Genomic DNA, 19,969 nt, shown 5'->3' with positions numbered 1-19,969 from the left:
CACTCAGCACCACAACTGCACTGTCCTTGCTTGCTACCAACAAGCATTGCCATAGCCATTAGGACTCGCATTAGGAAAGTGTAAGCTATTGGCTTTGTGAATACCGATGCTATTAATTTATATATTTTCAAAGCCAACACATATTTAAAAAATGTGTCATTTACAATACCAATAGCTCACACTTTTCTAATGTGAGACCTATTGCCTTGCAAATGCTTGTTAGGTTTTGGTGTGTAACCGTAACAGCTTCAGCTGTAAGGGAATTAATCAGTTTTGTAGGTTTTGCCTACACGGCGCTTGAGAAATCTTTAAAGTGAAAATAAATCTTGAACTGGGTTAGAGCCCGCCTAGTACTTGCATTTACTTACTGTTGGTAGGCTCCCATGTCACTCTCGTTTCCTTTCTTCCTGTTTGTCAGCTCTTCTTCCTGTTTTTCTACCTCTAGCTTTCTGCTCGACTTCACATCTTCATCCTTTCTGGGGAGCTTTGCCAAATACTGCTTATGGCGGCCAATGTCCTTCCACCTGTAACTTACTTTATTATTATTTTTTTTTTTACTTTTCAGCATCCACATTCTGCTGTTGCTTTCCCTTCTCACTTCCGTCTCTGTATGCCCCTCCCGGTTCGTTGCTGGCCTGTTCCTCCCACCCCCTTGCTCCCATCGCTGCATGCCCCTTCCCCACCCTGTCGCAAGTCATAGCTTATTTTATGTAGCACAAAGTCGACTGGAAGGACTTGGAGTGCTCTACCTGGCTCTAGTCACATTACACATTACATTACAAGGACATGTTATTTTTATAGGCATTGGGGAGATTAAGGGCCATATGTAGGTAATCCCTATTTACCGTTTTTTAAATACCGAATTTTACTGATTCGGCAAATAGTATGTAGTTAAAAATTCAGTAAATTTTACCAAATTGATAATATTCGGTATTACCGATTCGGTAATTTTCATTCATTCCTATTGGCCTGGAGGCCCAAAGGAATGAATAGAAAGCCATTCACTATTACCGAATCGGTAATAGAGGGAACATATTCAAGGGTGGCAGGGAGTCACATTGACACGCTGTTGCACGCCTGAATCGTTCATGTGTGCATATGTGGCGCACATACATGTCCTAAGGGCATGTATGTCTGCCACATGACACTGAAAAAAAAGCAAAAAATTGCTTTTTTAAGGGTATTCGGTATTTACCACCAACTTATAGTTGGTGGTAAATAACGAATCCTGAATGCAAAAATGCTCTCACTTGAGTGCCTCCTACATAAGATTTTAGGATTCGGTAATTTACTGATTCAGTATTTTAAGAATTCGGTAATTTACTGATTACTTACATTACTGATTCGGTAAATAACCAAATCCTTGAAACCTGCCTCCTAAATCTCAAATACCTAAATACTGGTCAGTAACAGTGAAATTTACCGAATTTCACAGTTACCAACCGGTATTGCCCCACCTACATATGGCCCTAAATGATTTGCCCAGAATCACAGGATGTTGAGCCAGTTCAGAGTCTCGGACCTGGTACCCCAGTTCCAATATCAGGAGCTCTGGCTTTAACCCCACAGCCTCTCCATGCTCAGTGTTCCAGCTATCTACACTTTGACACACTGTTATCTGCAATGGGCATTTGTTCAAGAATATAAACTGCATTTTAAGTGTAGGGAAAATAACAATGTTAACTTGTTTGTTTGTGCATAGGTTTATGTAAACAATCGAATAAAAATAAAGCGCTATGATGCGGTTTGACCACTTCAGTTTACTTTCAGCTATGTAGCACAGCTGCTCACACCGCTGTTCAACATTAAAAAAACATTGACAAAGCACAGTCTAAAACTTTGGTTTTGCCAATTCTTATTTTAATAGCTTACTTTATTTTCAGAGTTGACAAAAAAATCACAATGTCTCTGAAATTGTATTTTTTTAGATGAAACATTAAGGGGCCTTAAAGCTATGTATAAAATTAACCCTTATTAATTTGGATTCTTTTTGTATTTAAGAAACTATTGCTAACTTTCCTAAAATACGAAACAGATTTGCAATCAAACTCAAAAAGAACAAGCAGTGGCATAGCCAATGGTCTCGCCTTTGGGTCTTTATAAGTGTTTAGTTATCCAGCACAATATCCTCGGTGCAACAACATCAACTGTTGCATGGATAAACACTGCTAAGGTCGCAAAGGCGAGATATATTGGCTATACCAATGCTTGTTTGACTTGGAAGGAGGTCATAGTATGGGAATATATATATATATGTAAAACTATCATTAAATGTACTCCTAATTAAGAACAACTATTATTGTTACAAAATAATTAGAATTCACCTTTTGTTTTGAACAAATAAGTCAAGTTGTAAACGTTCAATTTGAAAAATATTTCTTTATTTCTTTTTCAGATGCAAAATGGTGACGCGTTAAGGTAGTAGCAATAAAGTCAGAGACAGGCCCCTCCCCAGCATCGATCCCTGTGCAGTCCATAACTGCAGTAAGAGGTAGGGGCGCCCAGAGAAGCCGCGCCCATACCAGTCCAATGGCGTTTCCTCCATATGATAAGCGTAGACTCTCATAACAATGTCTGGCTGGTCCAAAATGGTGCTGGCGAATTGAGAGCGGGATGAGGCGGTAGAGAGGGTAGGGTGGATGGGGAGAGGGGTTGATGAGGGAGCTAAGACTAGTGAGTGTGAAGCATCTCTGGACTGATAGAGCAAGTGGCCTCACAGGTTAGGGCCCATATCCGGGACCTGGTCTCTTAGCCTGGAAATAATGCATTTATGCGAGGCCAGTCATAAAAGTTCAGGGCCCCCATTGACCAAGTACACATAATATTTTTGTCGTGGACAGAGCATTGGGCTTGCTTCTGCGCCAAATTGTGGTGGAGCGGAAGCTGCTCAGCTGCATGGTGGAAGAAGGTGTAGACATTAGTGTGCACCACGCCCACCTTCAGTAAGAAGCTAATGAGGGAGAGGGACAGAGTATGTGCACCAAATCACAGTCCGGAGCTTTGTAAATTGTCTCTGTCTAGTTCCACTCTGTGTCCAGGACCGGGTGTGCAGAGCCCGGAAATATGCAAGTGTTATTTTATTTCCTAGCATTTCCATAGCACATACATTCACCTATGGGGACCTTGGCGCTGGTCGGTCAGTCACCATTCCAGGTACCTTTAAACTGAAACTACCAATCAATGGCACCAGCAAGAGCCAGGTTTTAGAGTTTCCTGAACCTCAACAGTGAGCTTTCAGATCCCAAGGGGAGTTGGAGACTCTAAACCATAGTCTCATGACAGCAGCTGAGAAGGATCTTCCACCCAGGGTCACTCTCCGAAATATGGGAACATTCAGCATCAAAGATTTCTCTGAGCCACTCTATGCCTAGGGTATAGGATGGAGGCCTCTAGGTTAGGGAGCTAGGTCTGCCATTGTGTAGTGCTTTATGTCAATGATCTGTTTTGTAGTGTATAGAATGTTTGTTATATCATTGAATGGTGAAGTCATGTCTTTGTGTATTGTGAATTTCTCTTTGCTTTAATCACCCCACCAGAGATCTTCAAACAATTATGGTATGGTAATAGATGCACACAGGGCCGTTTCTAGGAGTTTCAGGGCCCGGCGAAAGGGAATGTGCGAGGCCCCTCTAATTCACCTGTGACACCTTGTGGGCCCCGTAAGCGTCTTTGTAGAGACTCTTCGTGGGCCGCAGCTCCTCCTCCCAGCCACCTACCAGCACCTCTTTTACAGCTCATATCAGGCTGAAAGTGTGTGAATTGCTTGGGGGCTGAGAGTTAAAACTGGGGGAACGCTAAAGTGCTAACAATGGGCGCCCTGCAGTGTCTCTGAATGGGCATCCAGACAGGAGACCGAATTGCAGGACAAACCTGCAAAGTGTGTTTCCTTGCAACTGGGACAAGAGGAAGTGTCCCTCTACCCTAGGCCTTTCCACATCATCCTTGAGAGGCCCGGTGTGAGGGCCCCTTCCTATGGGCCCTATTGTAAAGAGACATCTTTTATTTAATTGGATCGGCAGGGGTACATGAGGACCGGTTGTTGGGCCCCATACTGGTAGGCTGAGTGGGAGGCCCTAGGCAGCGTGCCCACACTGCCCATGCCTAGGGCCGGCCCTGGATGCACAGAGTGGTATAGATTATTAATTGATAAAAGTGTCTTTGATTGAGTAAAATCCCGGAGTAAATTATTTTTTTTCATTGTGGCATGAGTTCTTATGAATTTGTCCTTAGAGTATGCTAAACTTTTGATTATGGTTATGTGCCAAGCACAGCGACTTAAATCTGACTCACTCCGGCGAGTTTTGTTGAACTTGTGGAGATGATTCATCTTACCTAATATTTAGAACCAGTCTAGCTTCCGCATTCTGGCCTAGTTGCAATTTTTGTGTGAATTTAGCTGGTAGCCCCAGGAAAATTGTACAATATTCCAACATAGCTGCTGCATAGGTGTTATTGATATTATTCTTTACTGGATCATGTAAAAATGAATATTGCACTTCAAAACTATAGTTGGATATATTGGTCTTAGTCACTGAACTTATCTGTTCAGACATTGTCAAACCCGAGTCAAATTGGTCCCTAGGTTCTTTACACTATGCACTGAGATCGATTTTTCGCCAAGAGACTGACGCCAAAAGGCATGTTCCCACACTGTTGTTTGACGATAAGGTGCAAGAATTTCGGGCCATATTATCAAGATAGGGCGATACATTATCGCTGCTTTTATCGGCAGGAAACTGCCGCTAAAGCAGCGATAATGGGCTTGATAATATGCCCTTGTGAATTTCCATAGCAGCCCAGGTTAACACCAGAACCTGGGCTGCTATGGGAATTCACAAGGGCATATTATCAAGCCTTTATCGCCGCTTTAGCAGCAGTTTCCTGCCGATAAAGATACTTAGCCGCTCTTATAGTAGGCTCACCATCAACCACAAACAAAATCAAGGTATCATCAGCATACATGAGTGCCATCAGGCCACAAAATTGGTTCCAATGGACCAGAGGCACCATATGTAAATTGAACAGCAAAACTGAGAGCTCCGATATTTTTGGGACCCCAAACTTCAAAAGCTTTGTGTCTCACCGGTAAGGTGCCAGTTCAATTTGAGCAGCCCTGTCCGCCAAGAAGCTCTGAAGCCATTTTAATACTGTGTCATTGATACCGAAGCTCTTCAGGCGATCTAATAATTCCAGGAGATTAATAGTATAAGATGCTGCTGATAGGTCCAGTAGTATCAGCGTTGCAGCCGCATCACGGTCAGCAGCATCAAAAGCTGCTGGTAGGTCCAGACGTGTCCGAGCTGCAGCCATGTTGCAGTCAGCAAAGCAGCATAAGTCATTAAGCGCTGCAGTGACCACACTTTCTGTATTGCATCCTGCTCTGAACCCGGCTTACATAGGGTAGAGCGGATTTTGTGGATCTATGGATAATGAGAGTTGGTCAATGTCCGCTCACTCTAAAGGTTTTGCGCCATATGAAAGTTCAGATACTGGTCCATAATTGTGTAAACAATCCGGATTGAGTTCTGTTTTTTTATTGGAGGAAAGCATATTGTTTTTAAAAAATCCTTTGGGACATGCCCTGAAAGTAAGGAGGAGTTTATAATTTCCCGTACATCAAAGTGGTCATTTAACAACAATTCCTCCTGTATTTAAGCTAGAAATAGCTTGATCCTGATGTTCTGTTATCCTTTGTCAGAGACAGACACTCTTCTCTACTTAGGTTAACAAACTGGGTGAATGTCTCAGGAGGCACTGGCGGCTTATCATATGGTCTTTACTTATGACCCCTATGATTGGCTAACAACAAAGCGATAGGGCTAGATGTATGAACATTAGTAGCAGCGATTACCAAATAGAGTTTTTTCGCAAATTACAATTTGCTAGTCACTATTAATCTATACTAATATAATAAAGAGAGAGCCCAAACCTTTGAGGTGGGTAATCTCAGGAACCACAGCACCAATCACAACACCCAATACAGCGTTGGAAAGGGCCGTTGCAGCAGAAGGACATAGGCTATGCAGACGCCCACCATATACATTTAAAAGGTAAAAGAACCTTGCTAGCAAAGTAGTCCCTTGTGGGCGTGTCTGCGTTGTGCTGTGGGCGTGTGCTGGGGGTGTGACAAACACTGGGGGCGTGTTGTACGTTCCGCCCTTCATGCCATGTCTCATATTGTGTGCTAATCCCACCCTGCTCCCTTTAAATACCCCTGTACCCCATAATCATAACCCACCCTTACTCCTTAAAATGCCCCAACACCCTTAAACACTAACCCATCTTAACCCTATAAATATACCCTGTACCCCAAAACCCAGACCTATCCCTAAACCCTAAAAATACCCCTGTGCCCCAAAACCCAAACCTAGCCCTGAACCATATAAATACCCCTGTACCTCAAAACCCAAACCTAACCCTGAAACCCTAAAAATACCCCTGTACCCCAAAACCCAAACCTAGCCCTGAACCCTAAAATACCCCTGTACCCCAAAACCCATACCTATCCCTAAACCCTAAAACTACCCCTGTACCCCATAACCCAAAACTATATCTGAACCCTTTAAATACCCAAAACCCCCAAAACATTTACCTCAGTACCCCCAAAACATACACCCCTATACCCATACTTACCTTATCCAAACATTTAAAAAAAAACATGCTTTTACCATTCATGCATTTACAACGAATTTCGTTGTAAATGTATGCGTGGTAAAAGCATATAAAATGTAATGCCATGCGTTATAATGGCATTGCGGAGTCATGGTTCTTTCGTAATGAAAGTATACAGAGTGATGGTATGCGGAAAGAAAGTTGCAGGATAATGGGTGTTTACCCTCCCCCGGTAAGTACATTGGTGGCACGGCGGCCCACATCTCCAGCAACATACTCATATTCCTTAACCACCCATTTGAAAAATGCACAGGTCTCTCTCATTGATGGCCAGCACCGACATACACTTTTAGACACACCTCCCGCCACAAGTTCTAGAATTGCGAACTTTAGAGCTGGGGAGCTACGTTCGAATCTCGGCATCAGCTCAACATCCTGTGATTCCAGGCAAATCGCTTTGTCTCCCCGTGCCTACCACAATGAATGTGTTCTTCTGTAATGTAAATTGTGCTCATGCCATGTTGTCGAGTTTGCACTATATAATATTGCGAGGAAAAATAAAGTAGGGAAACTCGAGTTCACACACTACTGAACGCGCACTCTTAAGTGCATCAGCAGTGCACTGTGAATCAGAGCGTTTCACAGGCCTATCACAAATAAGAAATGCTATCAAAACGAAATCGTACAAAACAATATACTACTGGCCGGCAGCAATTCATACCCGGACAACGTCGGGACGGGCTGCTAGTAATATACTAAAGTGAAATCTGGCCCTAAGTCCCAAATTAGTGTTTCTTAGTGGTTTGCGGATATACCTACCTCATGAATTTTAATGAGGTAGGTCACAATTTGTGACCCACTAGGATCACTGCATGCTCAACAATTGTGGGGGAAGCAGGCAGTGGTTCTATTCCCGCCAGGGCTGTAGACACAATTTACAAAGGGAAAGGTGTCCAAGGTTGTTTGAGTCCGGTATCAAAATGTATGCAGCAGAGCTGCCTTAAACGTAATTCTGACAAGTCAGAGATACATTTTTATGGCAACTCCCCTCCAAGGGCGTTACAGAAATGGTGGCCAAAAGACTTGCGTGAACCCCAGTCCCATCAACAATTTGGAGGAATTTAAGATACAAATTTGACCAGGAACTATCCTTCAAACCCCAAATGTGAGCCATTACAGCCTCCTGTTTGCCCTTTTAAAATCTTTAAAGAAGACCTTACATTTTTACCAGCTATACCCGCAAAACAATTGTACACACTTTGGTGACCTTTAGATTAGAATTTGCCAACTTCCTCTATCTAGGGGGCCAGCAGCCTTTTATACCAGCTAGAAATGGTTCAAATGTGGCTTAGAGGCTGATTCTCAACTTGGCCAGATGGCAAGCCATCTCCTCATACCTGAAGCGGTTTCACTAGTTGCCAGTGAACAAAACGATTCATTTAAAGGCTCTAGTCATCACTTTCAGTACCCTCCATAATAGGGTCCTGTTTATCTCAGCGGTAGGTTCAAAGCATAAGCGTGATCCACTCCTTAGCGATCAGCCAATCAGGGCGTTTCATCCATCCCAATAATTCACTGGGCCAGAAAGAGTGGCCACTCTTTATCATTTTTGCCCACAAAGCTTTAGAATGTTCTTCTGGAAACCTGCAAAAAGTCCAGTTGGGAAGATCATTTCAAAAAAGGGTTGAAAACCTTCCTTTTCAAAGAATAGCCGGATAGGATTGAGAGCAGAATCTAAGTCCTGGAGGGTGATTCGTTGTTTCACCAGGGCAACGCCGGAGTCCACTTTCATGGCGAGGGGAGCATTTAGCAGTTTTCACAGCCCTTTATTGCCAAGGTTTTTTCTGGAGGTTATTGGCAGTGAAATCGGACTTGTACTTTCTCTAATCTAAATTAGGTGGTCATAATGGCAGTTCAGCCACCGATGATCCTTACTCCCCAGGGGCGTCGGAGGGAATTAATCACAGCTGAGACAGAGTAGTCCCCACCGTGATTAATCCTAGGGTCTGCCAGTGTATAATTTTGGAGGGCCGACCGCATTAGTGGTGGTAATGATACTCGGTTGCTGTTGTGACGGAGTATCCTTACCAGCACGAATTAAATCAAGCTCTAAGTAACCTGCTGGTAGGGTTTGGACACTTCAATGGAAGAAGCTGTTTTGTGTCCACTCATGGACATCATATAGGGTTCCATGTAGCAACTGCGACCCCTGTCTTTCCCTTTGGCATCCCTGGCACTGCCTTGCGAGCCCCATGTTCGAGATAAGCCGGGAAATACAAGGGATAGAGAACAAACAGCACTGTAAGAGACTAGATTTTTCCACATTGTTGAAATGAGGTTCTACACACAGATCAGTTGAATATTAATATTCAATTGCATCAATAATAAACCCACAAGTGAAGATCGCAGCACGCATCCAACTGCTGCCCGACCACCACATCATAACATTCTACTCCCAACTTTCTTTTATAACCCTTAGCCAACATTCCTGCCTTTTGGCAATAACACTACCCTACACACATTCATGCTGCTCTCAAGGACCAGCTCTCTCAACATGTGTCCTTTGCAGGAAGAGAGGCCTGCCTAGGATGGGGAAGCAGCATGGTATCCATTCCAGGCCGGAATGCGAGTGATAGGCGTAGGCATCATAAAACCCCTTCAGGATTCAACATTCATGGCAGTGTTAAAAAAACAAGAACAGGAGCAGTAGCCCTGCAGATGATTCTGCTGCAGATAAAAGGGTCTGAATGTGCCCTGCAGGACTGGATCAGAACTTCTAGGGGTAGGTGTAGGGTAGGTGTTGGGCCCATTGGGTATCAAGTAGAGTGTGATCTAGTAATCCATCTGCAGAGTGCAATTCAAGACACTGCGATCCACACAAGGAGAGTTAGTTTGTTTTCTCTGCTTACGGGGAATGCCTGTATTTCATTAGTTCCTAGGAGGAGGAAAGCCTGCTTTTCAGATTATATGAATATGGCCTTGTGAGAGTGCCACTACTGCCAGTCCAGCAGCATGGTGTTTTATGGTGTAAGTGTAATGCAAGTAAATGGTATTCTTAATATTAACCCCTTCGCTGCGGGTTGTTTTCCCCCGCTGTTCAGGGGGTAAGGGGGCGGCGCGCGGCGCCGCTGTGCTTGTAATGAGCTCGACTCGTTATGAGGCACAGTGCAGCTGCACTCATGACGAGCGGAGCTCGTCACAACCGCACCCGTTTTGGAATGTTCAGCACAGCGGGGGAAATTATCCCTGCGTGTGAACATTCCAACGGTCGTGACGAGCTCAGCTCGTCATGAGAGAAGCTCAACCGTGCCTCATGACGAGCTGAGCTCGTCATGAGCATGGAAGAGGTTAAGGACATAAATGGAAGGGCAGCTTTCCTTGTGTCTGTTGGTACAGCGACCTGCACTGCAGGTTCTCCTGCCAGTTCCCCCTGCAACATTTCTCTTGTCCAGCTTGCCTGCGGTCTGCCACCCTCTGCTGCCTGTCTACCTGCTGCCCTCTGCTTGTGCCTTCTCTGCTCGTCGCTTGCGCTGTCTTTCCTTTCTGCTCATCTTTTTGCCCTCTTCTGCTGTGTTTTGCCTTTTCTGCTTTTTTTTCTGGCCTCTGTTTTGCCTTTTTCTGTTTGCTTCTTACCTCTTCCCAACATTTCTATCCTCCCACCACCCAACGCCCCACCCTTCCCCAGGATCTACATATTAGAGGCTGCAGCACGACCCCATTGAGCAGATCCTCGTGCAAGCCCTCCTGCGACAGTTCTCCTGTCTAGGTTGCCTGCAGTCCGCTACCCACTGCTGTCTGTCTACCTGCTGCCCTCTGTTTGTGCCCCCTCTGCTTGTTTCTTGCTCTGTTTTGCCTTTTCTGCCCTCTGTTTCGCCTTTTTCTGCTTGTTTGTTCCCTCTTCCCACCGTTTCCCTCCTCCCGTCATCCAGTCCCCCGCCCTCCCCCATAATCAAAATGGAGGCTGCAGCACGACCCCATTGAGCAGGTCAGTGTCCAAGCTCCCCTGCGAGTTCTCCTGTTCAGCTTGCCCACAGTCCGCTACCCTCTGCTGCTTGTTTACCTACTGCCCTCCTTTGCTTGTTTCATGCTCTATTTAGCCTTTTCTGCCTATTTTCTGCCCTCTGTTTTCTGCCCTGTTTTCGTTTACTGCTTGTTTTTCTGCTCTCCATTTTGTCTTTTCTGCTCGTTTCTCTGCCCTCCATTTTGCCTTCTTTTGCTCCGTTTTGCCTTTCTGCTCGTTTTTCTACCTTCTGTTTGGCCTTTTTTGCTCGTTTTTCTACCCTCTGTTTTTGCCCTTTTCTGTCTTTGTTTTGCTTTTTCTACTCTTTTTCCTGCCCTCTGTTTACCTTTTCTGCTTTTTTTCTGCCCTCTGATTTTCCCTTTTCTGCTTGTTTCTTCCCACCATTTCCTCAAGACCTGGCTTTTCCTCTGAGACTTCGCACCCCAGTACCCTGATACCCCCCAGGGGTGACAGTGCTGCGCTCTACAAATGCTGATTGATTGAAGGCATCATTATATTTAAAATTCCTGTTAAATCGTCAGTAGAGCACTGTGCATTTATTTGACAGATCTTTAAGCTCTGCTGCTCCAACCAAAGCATACATTTAAAAGAGAAGTGTGGGCGCCGCACCCTCCCCCTCTGCCTAACTTGGAACTTTTTTTCCCACACCCGGGCGTTGGTGGTGTATGAACTCTGGCTTCCACCGCGACCCGTGAAGTGCGTCTGTAGGGCCCTGCTTTCCTCAACTGAGGAGCCGGCCGGGATTATTGTTAGGCCGCTGCCCCTTCCTGCATGTTCGCCGGGGGACCCCTCGCCTGACTTGACTCTCGCTGCACGGAGGGAGGCACCTCCCCCCTCCTTCCCCCTGCCTACCTGCCCCTTGGATCCTGCTGCCTGCGCTGCGGGGAGAGGCCTGGGAGACCGTACCCGCAACGGGACTGTCGCGCTGCTGCCGGATCCCAGGGACTCTGCCCACCCCCCCTTTGAGTAGCCTGGAGGCTCGACCATCTGGACTGGGTCCTTGAGGCGGGACCATCCCCTGAGTGCTGTCATCTGGCCCGCTGCGATCATGGGCAGGGGGAAAACCATGCAGACTCCGGTCCCCCCGGCCCAGATGCGGATTGACCAGTTCACTAAACCAGACCAGGAATCCAGCACTGGCCCCCCCGCCCGCACGCGGGGCTGAGGGGGGGATCTATCCACTATCCTCCAAGCGATCAGTACGTCCAAGGCCTCCGTGGAAAACAAGATTGGGGAAGTAAGGGTGGACGTGGCCCTCATCCGACAGGACCTCCGTAACGCCACGGCGTGGATCACCACAGCGGAATCCCGTATTTCCATGGTGGAGGACGACCTGACCACCCTCAAAACCCAGGCGGCCCGCCTTCAGACGCTGACGTCGGAGCTCCATAGCAGGGCGGAGGACTCCGAAAATCGGGCGCGCAGGAACAACTTGCGCCTCCTGGGATTTCGGGAGGGAGTGGAGAAGGGGCCCATCGCCATCTTCCTCGAAACCTGGATCCGCTCCTGGATGCCTGCAGAGAAGCTCTCCCCCTGGTTTGCGATAGAATGGGCTCACCACTCGCTTGCGCCCAAGCCGCCTCCTGGGGCCCTGGCCCGGTCCATCATTCTTCGCATCTTCAACTTCCGAGACAGGGACGCCATCCTGGGGGCCGCCAGAGACCTGGGCCCACTGATCTTTCAAAACTCTAAGATAATGGTCTTCCCAGATTACTCTTGAAAGGTCCAATCTCAGCGGAGGTCCTCCGAAGAGGTCAAGCAAAAGCTCAGGGTGCTGGGCCTGCGATATGGTGTCCTCTTCCCGACTCGGCTTAAGGTCCTTTTCCACGACAGCCCGCAGGCAGTATGGACTTGGCTTACGGAGGAGCGCCCCCTCCTGCCTGGGCAAGCCCTATCCCCCGTCCGGAGGCCTACGACCGAGCTAAACCTCGAGGGGCCCAGGCCGCGGCCGCGCCGGACCGGATTCCGCAGGCGGGACCGCCGTCAAGAGGGGGCCTCTCACTTGCCAGGAAGGGGGTCCCAGTGGGCCCCATCTCCTCCCATGGACCAGGGTGCCCCTTCCTCCGCTTTGTCCCCCTCCTTGATTGTCATGGATGGGGCCCCTGAGTTGGGCGTGGGCCTGCGGAAGCCAAGGTCGGACTCAGACTTGTCCGGCAGCCCAGTGAACCATGGTTCTCCGGACGATTTGGAGGTCTGACCAGAAGTCAACTGTTGCCTGATCTTCTGGCCGGGTCCGGCCTGCTGGGTCCGCTCGGCCCAGCAACTTGAGCCTCGCTCACCGCCTGGAGGGCTGCCTGCCCATGGCGATCCCTTGTGGGGAGAGGGCCCTGAACTCTCTACGATCTCCTAGTATGTGCTCCTGCCCTGTATTCCTCTCCCCCTCCACATCACATCCTCCCTGTCTTCTGCGAGACTGACACTGCTACCTTGAATCACACCTGTCTTTGAAGCTCTTTTGGTTAAAGCTGTTGGCATTTATCCTCAAATATGGAGGGGGGTCCTCCTTAGCCAACTCTTGACTGGTGTTACTGCTCTCTACTAACCGTTTTAGTTTAGTAACTTCCCCTAGGGGGGTTTTGTTTGATTGGAATTTGGGGCGACAGATGCTTCCTGTTTTGAAGTGTAGGGTGGGGGGAGTTGGGGGTGTGGGTGGGTTGAAAGTCCGTTGACTCCCATTGGTTTGTTGCTTTTGGCCGCCTACGGGCCCCTATCTGATTCAGCTCTGTTCGGCCGACATATGGTGGCTGGGTCCACACCTGACACACAGCTCCTCTTATCCACTACTTTGTTATTTTCGGCCGCCTACGAACCACCACGGGGGCAGCTGCAGGCGGTCGCTCCCCCCCGCCCCCCCCTCCCCCCTGCTCGGGCCTTCAGTGCTTCTGCCCCATCAACAGCCCTCGATCGGTTCCTCCTGCCTCCACACGGCGCCGCTGGCCCTCTCTCCCTGGGTGCGCTCCCTGGAGATCCTCCGTCCCCCACGTCTTTTCCTTCCTTAATGGCGTACACACTGACTAGATCCCTCCACATTCTCTCCTGGAACGTTAATGGTCTCCTGGATCGTATTAAACGCACGGCCATCCTCCGAGCGGCCCACCGCCAAGCGGCAGATGTCCTTCTTCTCCAGGAGACTCACCTCTTAGGCACGCAATGCAACTTCCTGGCCTGATATGGTTTTGCGATGGTCTGGCACTCTGGGTTCCCACGCAGGTCCAGACGGATGGCAATCCTGCTCAGAAGAGGCCTTCCCTTTACCCAGACCAGGGCCGACACGGACCCACAGGGGCGCTATGTGGCGATATCGGGCTTGGTGGAGGGTTGCCCTCTAAATATCCTGAATCTCTACATCTCGCCCGCCCTCCTGCCCTGACGCTTCGATGTTTTACACAGGTTCTCTCCTCCCTCCCGCATGGCATCACAGTGGTTGGGGGCGACTTTAACACCGTCATACAGCCTCAGCGCGATACGACCGGGACTCCGTACGCGGTCCGGATTTCCTCTGCCGCTGCTCTATAGAACTGGGCCTCGGCCCTGGGGCTCTGCGACATGTGGCGGATCTGGAATCCACGCAAGGTGCAGTATACCCACACATCAGCCTCTCATCATACTCATTCCCTTATCGACCTTGTCCTGCTTCCAGCCACTGACTGCCACCTGGTCTCTGGAGCTGCTATCCTGCCCAGGGGACTGTCTGACCACTCCCCCGCCTCCCTCCGTCTTGGCTCTTCCCCGACGGGCACGCAGGCGGTCTGGCATCTCAACGCAGGGTTCCTACAGGACTCCACACTAGTGGACTTGTTGGGACAGGAACTAGGCCATTACTTCTCCACCAATGAGGGTCGTGATTCCCGGGGTGGGAAGGGGGCTTGTGCATGCCAAACGTGCGGACCAATGTAAATGTAAATGTACAGGAATTTATATAGCGCAAATCACCGAGCGGTTTCTAAGCACTTGCTTAGGGAACCCGTCCTGGTATTCCCCTGTGAGATAACCCAGGCAGGGTATCCGCAAGGTGAAAGCCAGGCATCCCGCCGCGAGGGGCCGTTGTGGAGATTAAGCAAGCTATTGCCCAGAGTCGCAGAGTGTGAACCTGTGAATCGAGTAGGCACCGGAGCGAGAATTGTCGAGTCCATGGACATTTTTAGGATTCAAGACCCCGCCGAGCCGGGAATTGAACCCTGGTCCTGGGCTGACCTCTACTTCCAGGTCTGCCTCCTCTAACCAGTGAGCCACACTTCTCCACACCAATTGGCCCGGCTTGCGGAGCTGGAGTCCCGGGCTGCGCGGCTGGAGGCAGAGCAGTCTCTTGCTGGGCGCGCGGACTCCCCCCGGCAGCCGCCAGCTCTCGCTGAACTCGGCCCAAATGCTGTGGCGGTCGTCGGTTTACAAAAAGGGGGTGGTGATGAACAGAGTGTCTGAGTTAAACAGGCCACTCTTACCCAGTCCAAAGATCAGGGCTTGATCCATCACCGTTATTTATCTCACTGCCCCATCCCAGCTCAGAACCTGGCTATATGCAAATCAGTCTGTCCCTGGCCCAGTGCATCATGGGAACAGGGCAGACTAAACTACCAAGCCAATTCTTCACCAGAAAGGAAACAAGCTACCGGGGACCGGTTTCTGGCGTTTCAGCCTTCTTCGGCCCGGCTTGCTTGAATCCTGATGGAGCAGTGAGAAAGGGACTCATGTCTGAGTATACCCTGCCACACCTATAGTGGCCAAAAACGATTTACAAAAAGGGGGTGGTGATGAACAGAGTGTCTGAGTTAAACAGACCACTCTTACCCAGTCCAAAGATCAGGGCTTGATCCATCACCGTTATTTATCTCACTGCCCCATCCCAGCTCAGAACCTGGCTATATGCAAATCAGTCTGTCCCTGGCCCAGTGCATCATGGGAACAGGGCAGACTAAACTACCAAGCCAATTCTTCACCAGAAAGGAAACTAGCTACCGGGGACCGGTTTCTGGCGTTTCAGCCTTCTTCGGCCCGGCTTGCTTGAATCCTGATGGAGCAGTGAGAAAGGGACTCATGTCTGAGTATACCCTGCCACACCTATAGTGGCCAAAAACGATTTACAAAAAGGGGGTGGTGATGAACAGAGTGTCTGAGTTAAACAGACCACTCTTACCCAGTCCAAAGATCAGGGCTTGATCCATCACCGTTATTTATCTCACTGCCCCATCCCAGCTCAGAACCTGGCTATATGCAAATCAGTCTGTCCCTGGCCCAGTGCATCATGGGAACAGGGCAGACTAAACTACCAAGCCAATTCTTCACCAGAAAGGAAACAAGCTACCGGGGACCGGTTTCTGGCGTTTCAGCCTTCTTCGGCCCGGCTTGCTTGAATCCTGATGGAGCAGTGAGAAAGGGACTCATGTCTGAGTAAACCCTGCCACACCTATAGTGGCCAAAAACGATTTACAAAAAGGGGGTGGTGATGAACAGAGTGTCTGAGTTAAACAGACCACTCTTACCCAGTCCAAAGATCAGGGCTTGATCCATCACCGTTATTTATCTCACTGCCCCATCCCAGCTCAGAACCTGGCTATATGCAAATCAGTCTGTCCCTGGCCCAGTGCATCATGGGAACAGGGCAGACTAAACTACCAAGCCAATTCTTCACCAGAAAGGAAACAAGCTACCGGGGACCGGTTTCTGGCGTTTCAGCCTTCTTCGGCCCGGCTTGCTTGAATCCTGATGGAGCAGTGAGAAAGGGACTCATGTCTGAGTATACCCTGCCACACCTATAGTGGCCAAAAACGATTTACAAAAAGGGGGTGGTGATGAACAGAGTGTCTGAGTTAAACAGACCACTCTTACCCAGTCCAAAGATCAGGGCTTGATCCATCATCGTTATTTATCTCACTGCCCCATCCCAGCTCAGAACCTGGCTATATGCAAATCAGTCTGTCCCTGGCCCAGTGCATCATGGGAACAGGGCAGACTAAACTACCAAGCCAATTCTTCACCAGGAGGGAAACAAGCTACCGGGGACCGGTTTCTGGCGTTTCAGCCTTCTTCGGCCCGGCTTGCTTGAATCCTGATGGAGCAGTGAGAAAGGGACTCATGTCTGAGTAAACCCTGCCACACCTATAGTGGCCAAAAACGATTTACAAAAAGGGGGTGGTGATGAACAGAGTGTCTGAGTTAAACAGACCACTCTTACCCAGTCCAAAGATCAGGGCTTGATCCATCACCGTTATTTATCTCACTGCCCCATCCCAGCTCAGAACCTGGCTATATGCAAATCAGTCTGTCCCTGGCCCAGTGCATCATGGGAACAGGGCAGACTAAACTACCAAGCCAATTCTTCACCAGAAAGGAAACAAGCTACCGGGGACCGGTTTCTGGCGTTTCAGCCTTCTTCGGCCCGGCTTGCTTGAATCCTGATGGAGCAGTGAGAAAGGGACTCATGTCTGAGTATACCCTGCCACACCTATAGTGGCCAAAAACGATTTACAAAAAGGGGGTGGTGATGAACAGAGTGTCTGAGTTAAACAGACCACTCTTACCCAGTCCAAAGATCAGGGCTTGATCCATCACCGTTATTTATCTCACTGCCCCATCCCAGCTCAGAACCTGGCTATATGCAAATCAGTCTGTCCCTGGCCCAGTGCATCATGGGAACAGGGCAGACTAAACTACCAAGCCAATTCTTCACCAGAAAGGAAACAAGCTACCGGGGACCGGTTTCTGGCGTTTCAGCCTTCTTCGGCCCGGCTTGCTTGAATCCTGATGGAGCAGTGAGAAAGGGACTCATGTCTGAGTATACCCTGCCACACCTATAGTGGCCAAAAACGATTTACAAAAAGGGGGTGGTGATGAACAGAGTGTCTGAGTTAAACAGACCACTCTTACCCAGTCCAAAGATCAGGGCTTGATCCATCACCGTTATTTATCTCACTGCCCCATCCCAGCTCAGAACCTGGCTATATGCAAATCAGTCTGTCCCTGGCCCAGTGCATCATGGGCCAGGGACAGACTGGCGGTCGTCGGTGGCACAGATATACGGATGGGGGGACAAAAATCGTAAACTCCTCCACAACTTGGTCTCTTACCCCAAAGTTCATTGCATTATTTCAGAGGTCCGTGCACAAGACGGTACCCTCCAGGTGACCTCCGCGGCCATTGCCGGAACCTTTGCGCCCTTCTATACACGCCTCTATGCGGTGTGACCAGCAGATGCGCCCCTGACCACCCTGTTGGACGGGGCTGGTGCCCTCTCTCACTCGTGAATCTGCGGAAGCCCTGGACCGCCCCTTTACCTTGGACGAGGTTCTGGAGGCCATCCCCCTCCTTCACCCTGGTAAGACGCCTGGCCCTGACGGGTATCCACAGGAGTACTACGCTGCCTTCCGGGATATCCTGGCTCCCCGACTACTGGTCCTCTTCCGGCATGTGGCGGAGACCGGCTCTTTCCCCCCGAGTCGGACCTGGCCACGATACTGGTCATCCCCAAGACCCAGCCGCCCTCCACGAGCTGTGCGGAATACCCCCCAATCTCGCTTATTAACACGGAGATCAAGCTCTTTGCCACGATACTGACCCGGAGGCTTCAGCCTCTCCTGCATGACCTGGTCCATCCCGACCAGTGCGGGTTCATGCCGGCCAGGGGTACCCGTCATTGTATCCATCGCCTCCACCTGGCCTTGGCCCATCGCGCCCGCCTATCCCCGTACCTGGCCCTTCTCTTCCTCGACTTCGAGAAGGCCTTTGACACGGTGAATTGGGACTACCTACAGGACGTGCTGGAGGCGATGGGCTTTGGCCTTTTGTTCCGCCACCTCATCAGGGTCCTCTATGCCAACCCCAGGGCCCGGGTGCATGTCAATGGGGAACTCTCTGAGGCCTTTCTGATCTGCAGAGGTACGGGCCAGGGTGCCCCCTCTACCCACTCCTATTTGCGCTAGCAATGGAGGCCCTGGTGACGATCATCCGGCGTAGCCCTCTACGCTGATAACGTGCTTCTATATCTGACAGACCCTGCGAATTCAGGCCCTAGGTGCTTGCGTATTCTCGCTGCCTTCGAAAGGGTCTCCGGACTCCGGCTCAATGCGGCCAAATCCACATTGGTCCCGCTGCATCCCTCCAGGGAGTGCTATGACTGGCAGTCGTCTATTCACCTCAGGCACCACTCGGTTAAGTACCTTGGGATATGGGAGGCCCTCCTGCCGGAACTCGAGTGGGCACTGAATATCACGCCCCTGGTTGTCCGGATGAAGGCGGATCTTAAAAAAAGGCAAACCCTTCCCCTCAACCCCCTAGGGAGAAGCGCCCTTTTCAAAATGATGGTCCTCCCCCGCTTCCTTTACATCCTACAAAACATCTCCGTCCCCCTCTCCCGCACTTGGTTCTGTGAACTTGATGGGACCTTGTCCCGATTCCTCTGGGGAGGCAGACGACCGCGCATATCCCTGGCGCACAGCCGCATCCCCCCCTTCGATGGGGGCTTGGGGTGACCCACCTCTATCACTACTACCTTGCCACAAAATTGATAGTCATCCATGACTGGTATGCAGGCGGCTGGTCCGACCCAGCATACCGTGTAGAGCTTGAGGCTACGGACTTCCCACAAATCCAAGCATTCCTATACGGCAGCCCGATGCCGCAGACCATAGTGCAAATCACCAGGATTGTCCTCCTGGCCTGGCGTGCCACCCTGCGCCACGTGGGGTGGGACCCTAAACTCACTCGTCAGACACCGCTTTGGCATGGTACCTGGCTCAGAGAAGTTTTATCCCTGAATGGATTCCGCCGCTGGGATCTGATTGGCATCTCTGTCCTCGGAGATGTCTGGGTGGGGGACCATATTCGATCCTTTTCAGACCTACAGCAGCGCCATGCCCTTCCCCACGCTCAGCACTTCCGATATCTGCAACTGCACCATGCCATCCACGCGCATCTCCCCTTGCCGACCTCCCTCCCAGAGTTCAGTCCGTTGGAGGCCCAGATGATGATGGGGAACCTAGGCAAGGAAGGAGTGTCCCGCATCTATTGCTCCCTAGTGAATAATGGCCCCGCGTCCTTAGATAAATTGCGCGCTCGGTGAGAGGAATGGGTGGGCCCCCAGGAGGAGGTGGATTGGAGAGATGCCCTTATGGCGCCCAGAACCCTGACCATGTCCTCCAGGCTACGCCTAGTGTAGATATACTACCTACACGCAGCTTACCTTACCCCAGAGCGACTTTTCCGTGCCCGCTTGCGACCCTTCCCAGACTGCCCGAAACGCGGCTCAACCCCGCTGATTTTTTCCACATGGTATGGCTTTGCCCGGTAATAGGGAGGTTCTGGAAGGGGGTGGAGTGGGAACTCACACAAGCCCTGGGATGGGAG

The sequence above is a fragment of the Lissotriton vulgaris genome, chromosome 4_1 (assembly GCF_964263255.1).
Source record: "Lissotriton vulgaris chromosome 4_1, aLisVul1.2, whole genome shotgun sequence".
NCBI lineage: Eukaryota > Metazoa > Chordata > Amphibia > Caudata > Salamandridae > Lissotriton > Lissotriton vulgaris.
The sequence above is the reverse complement of the archived record's forward strand: the minus strand, read 5'-3'. Positions refer to the sequence as shown.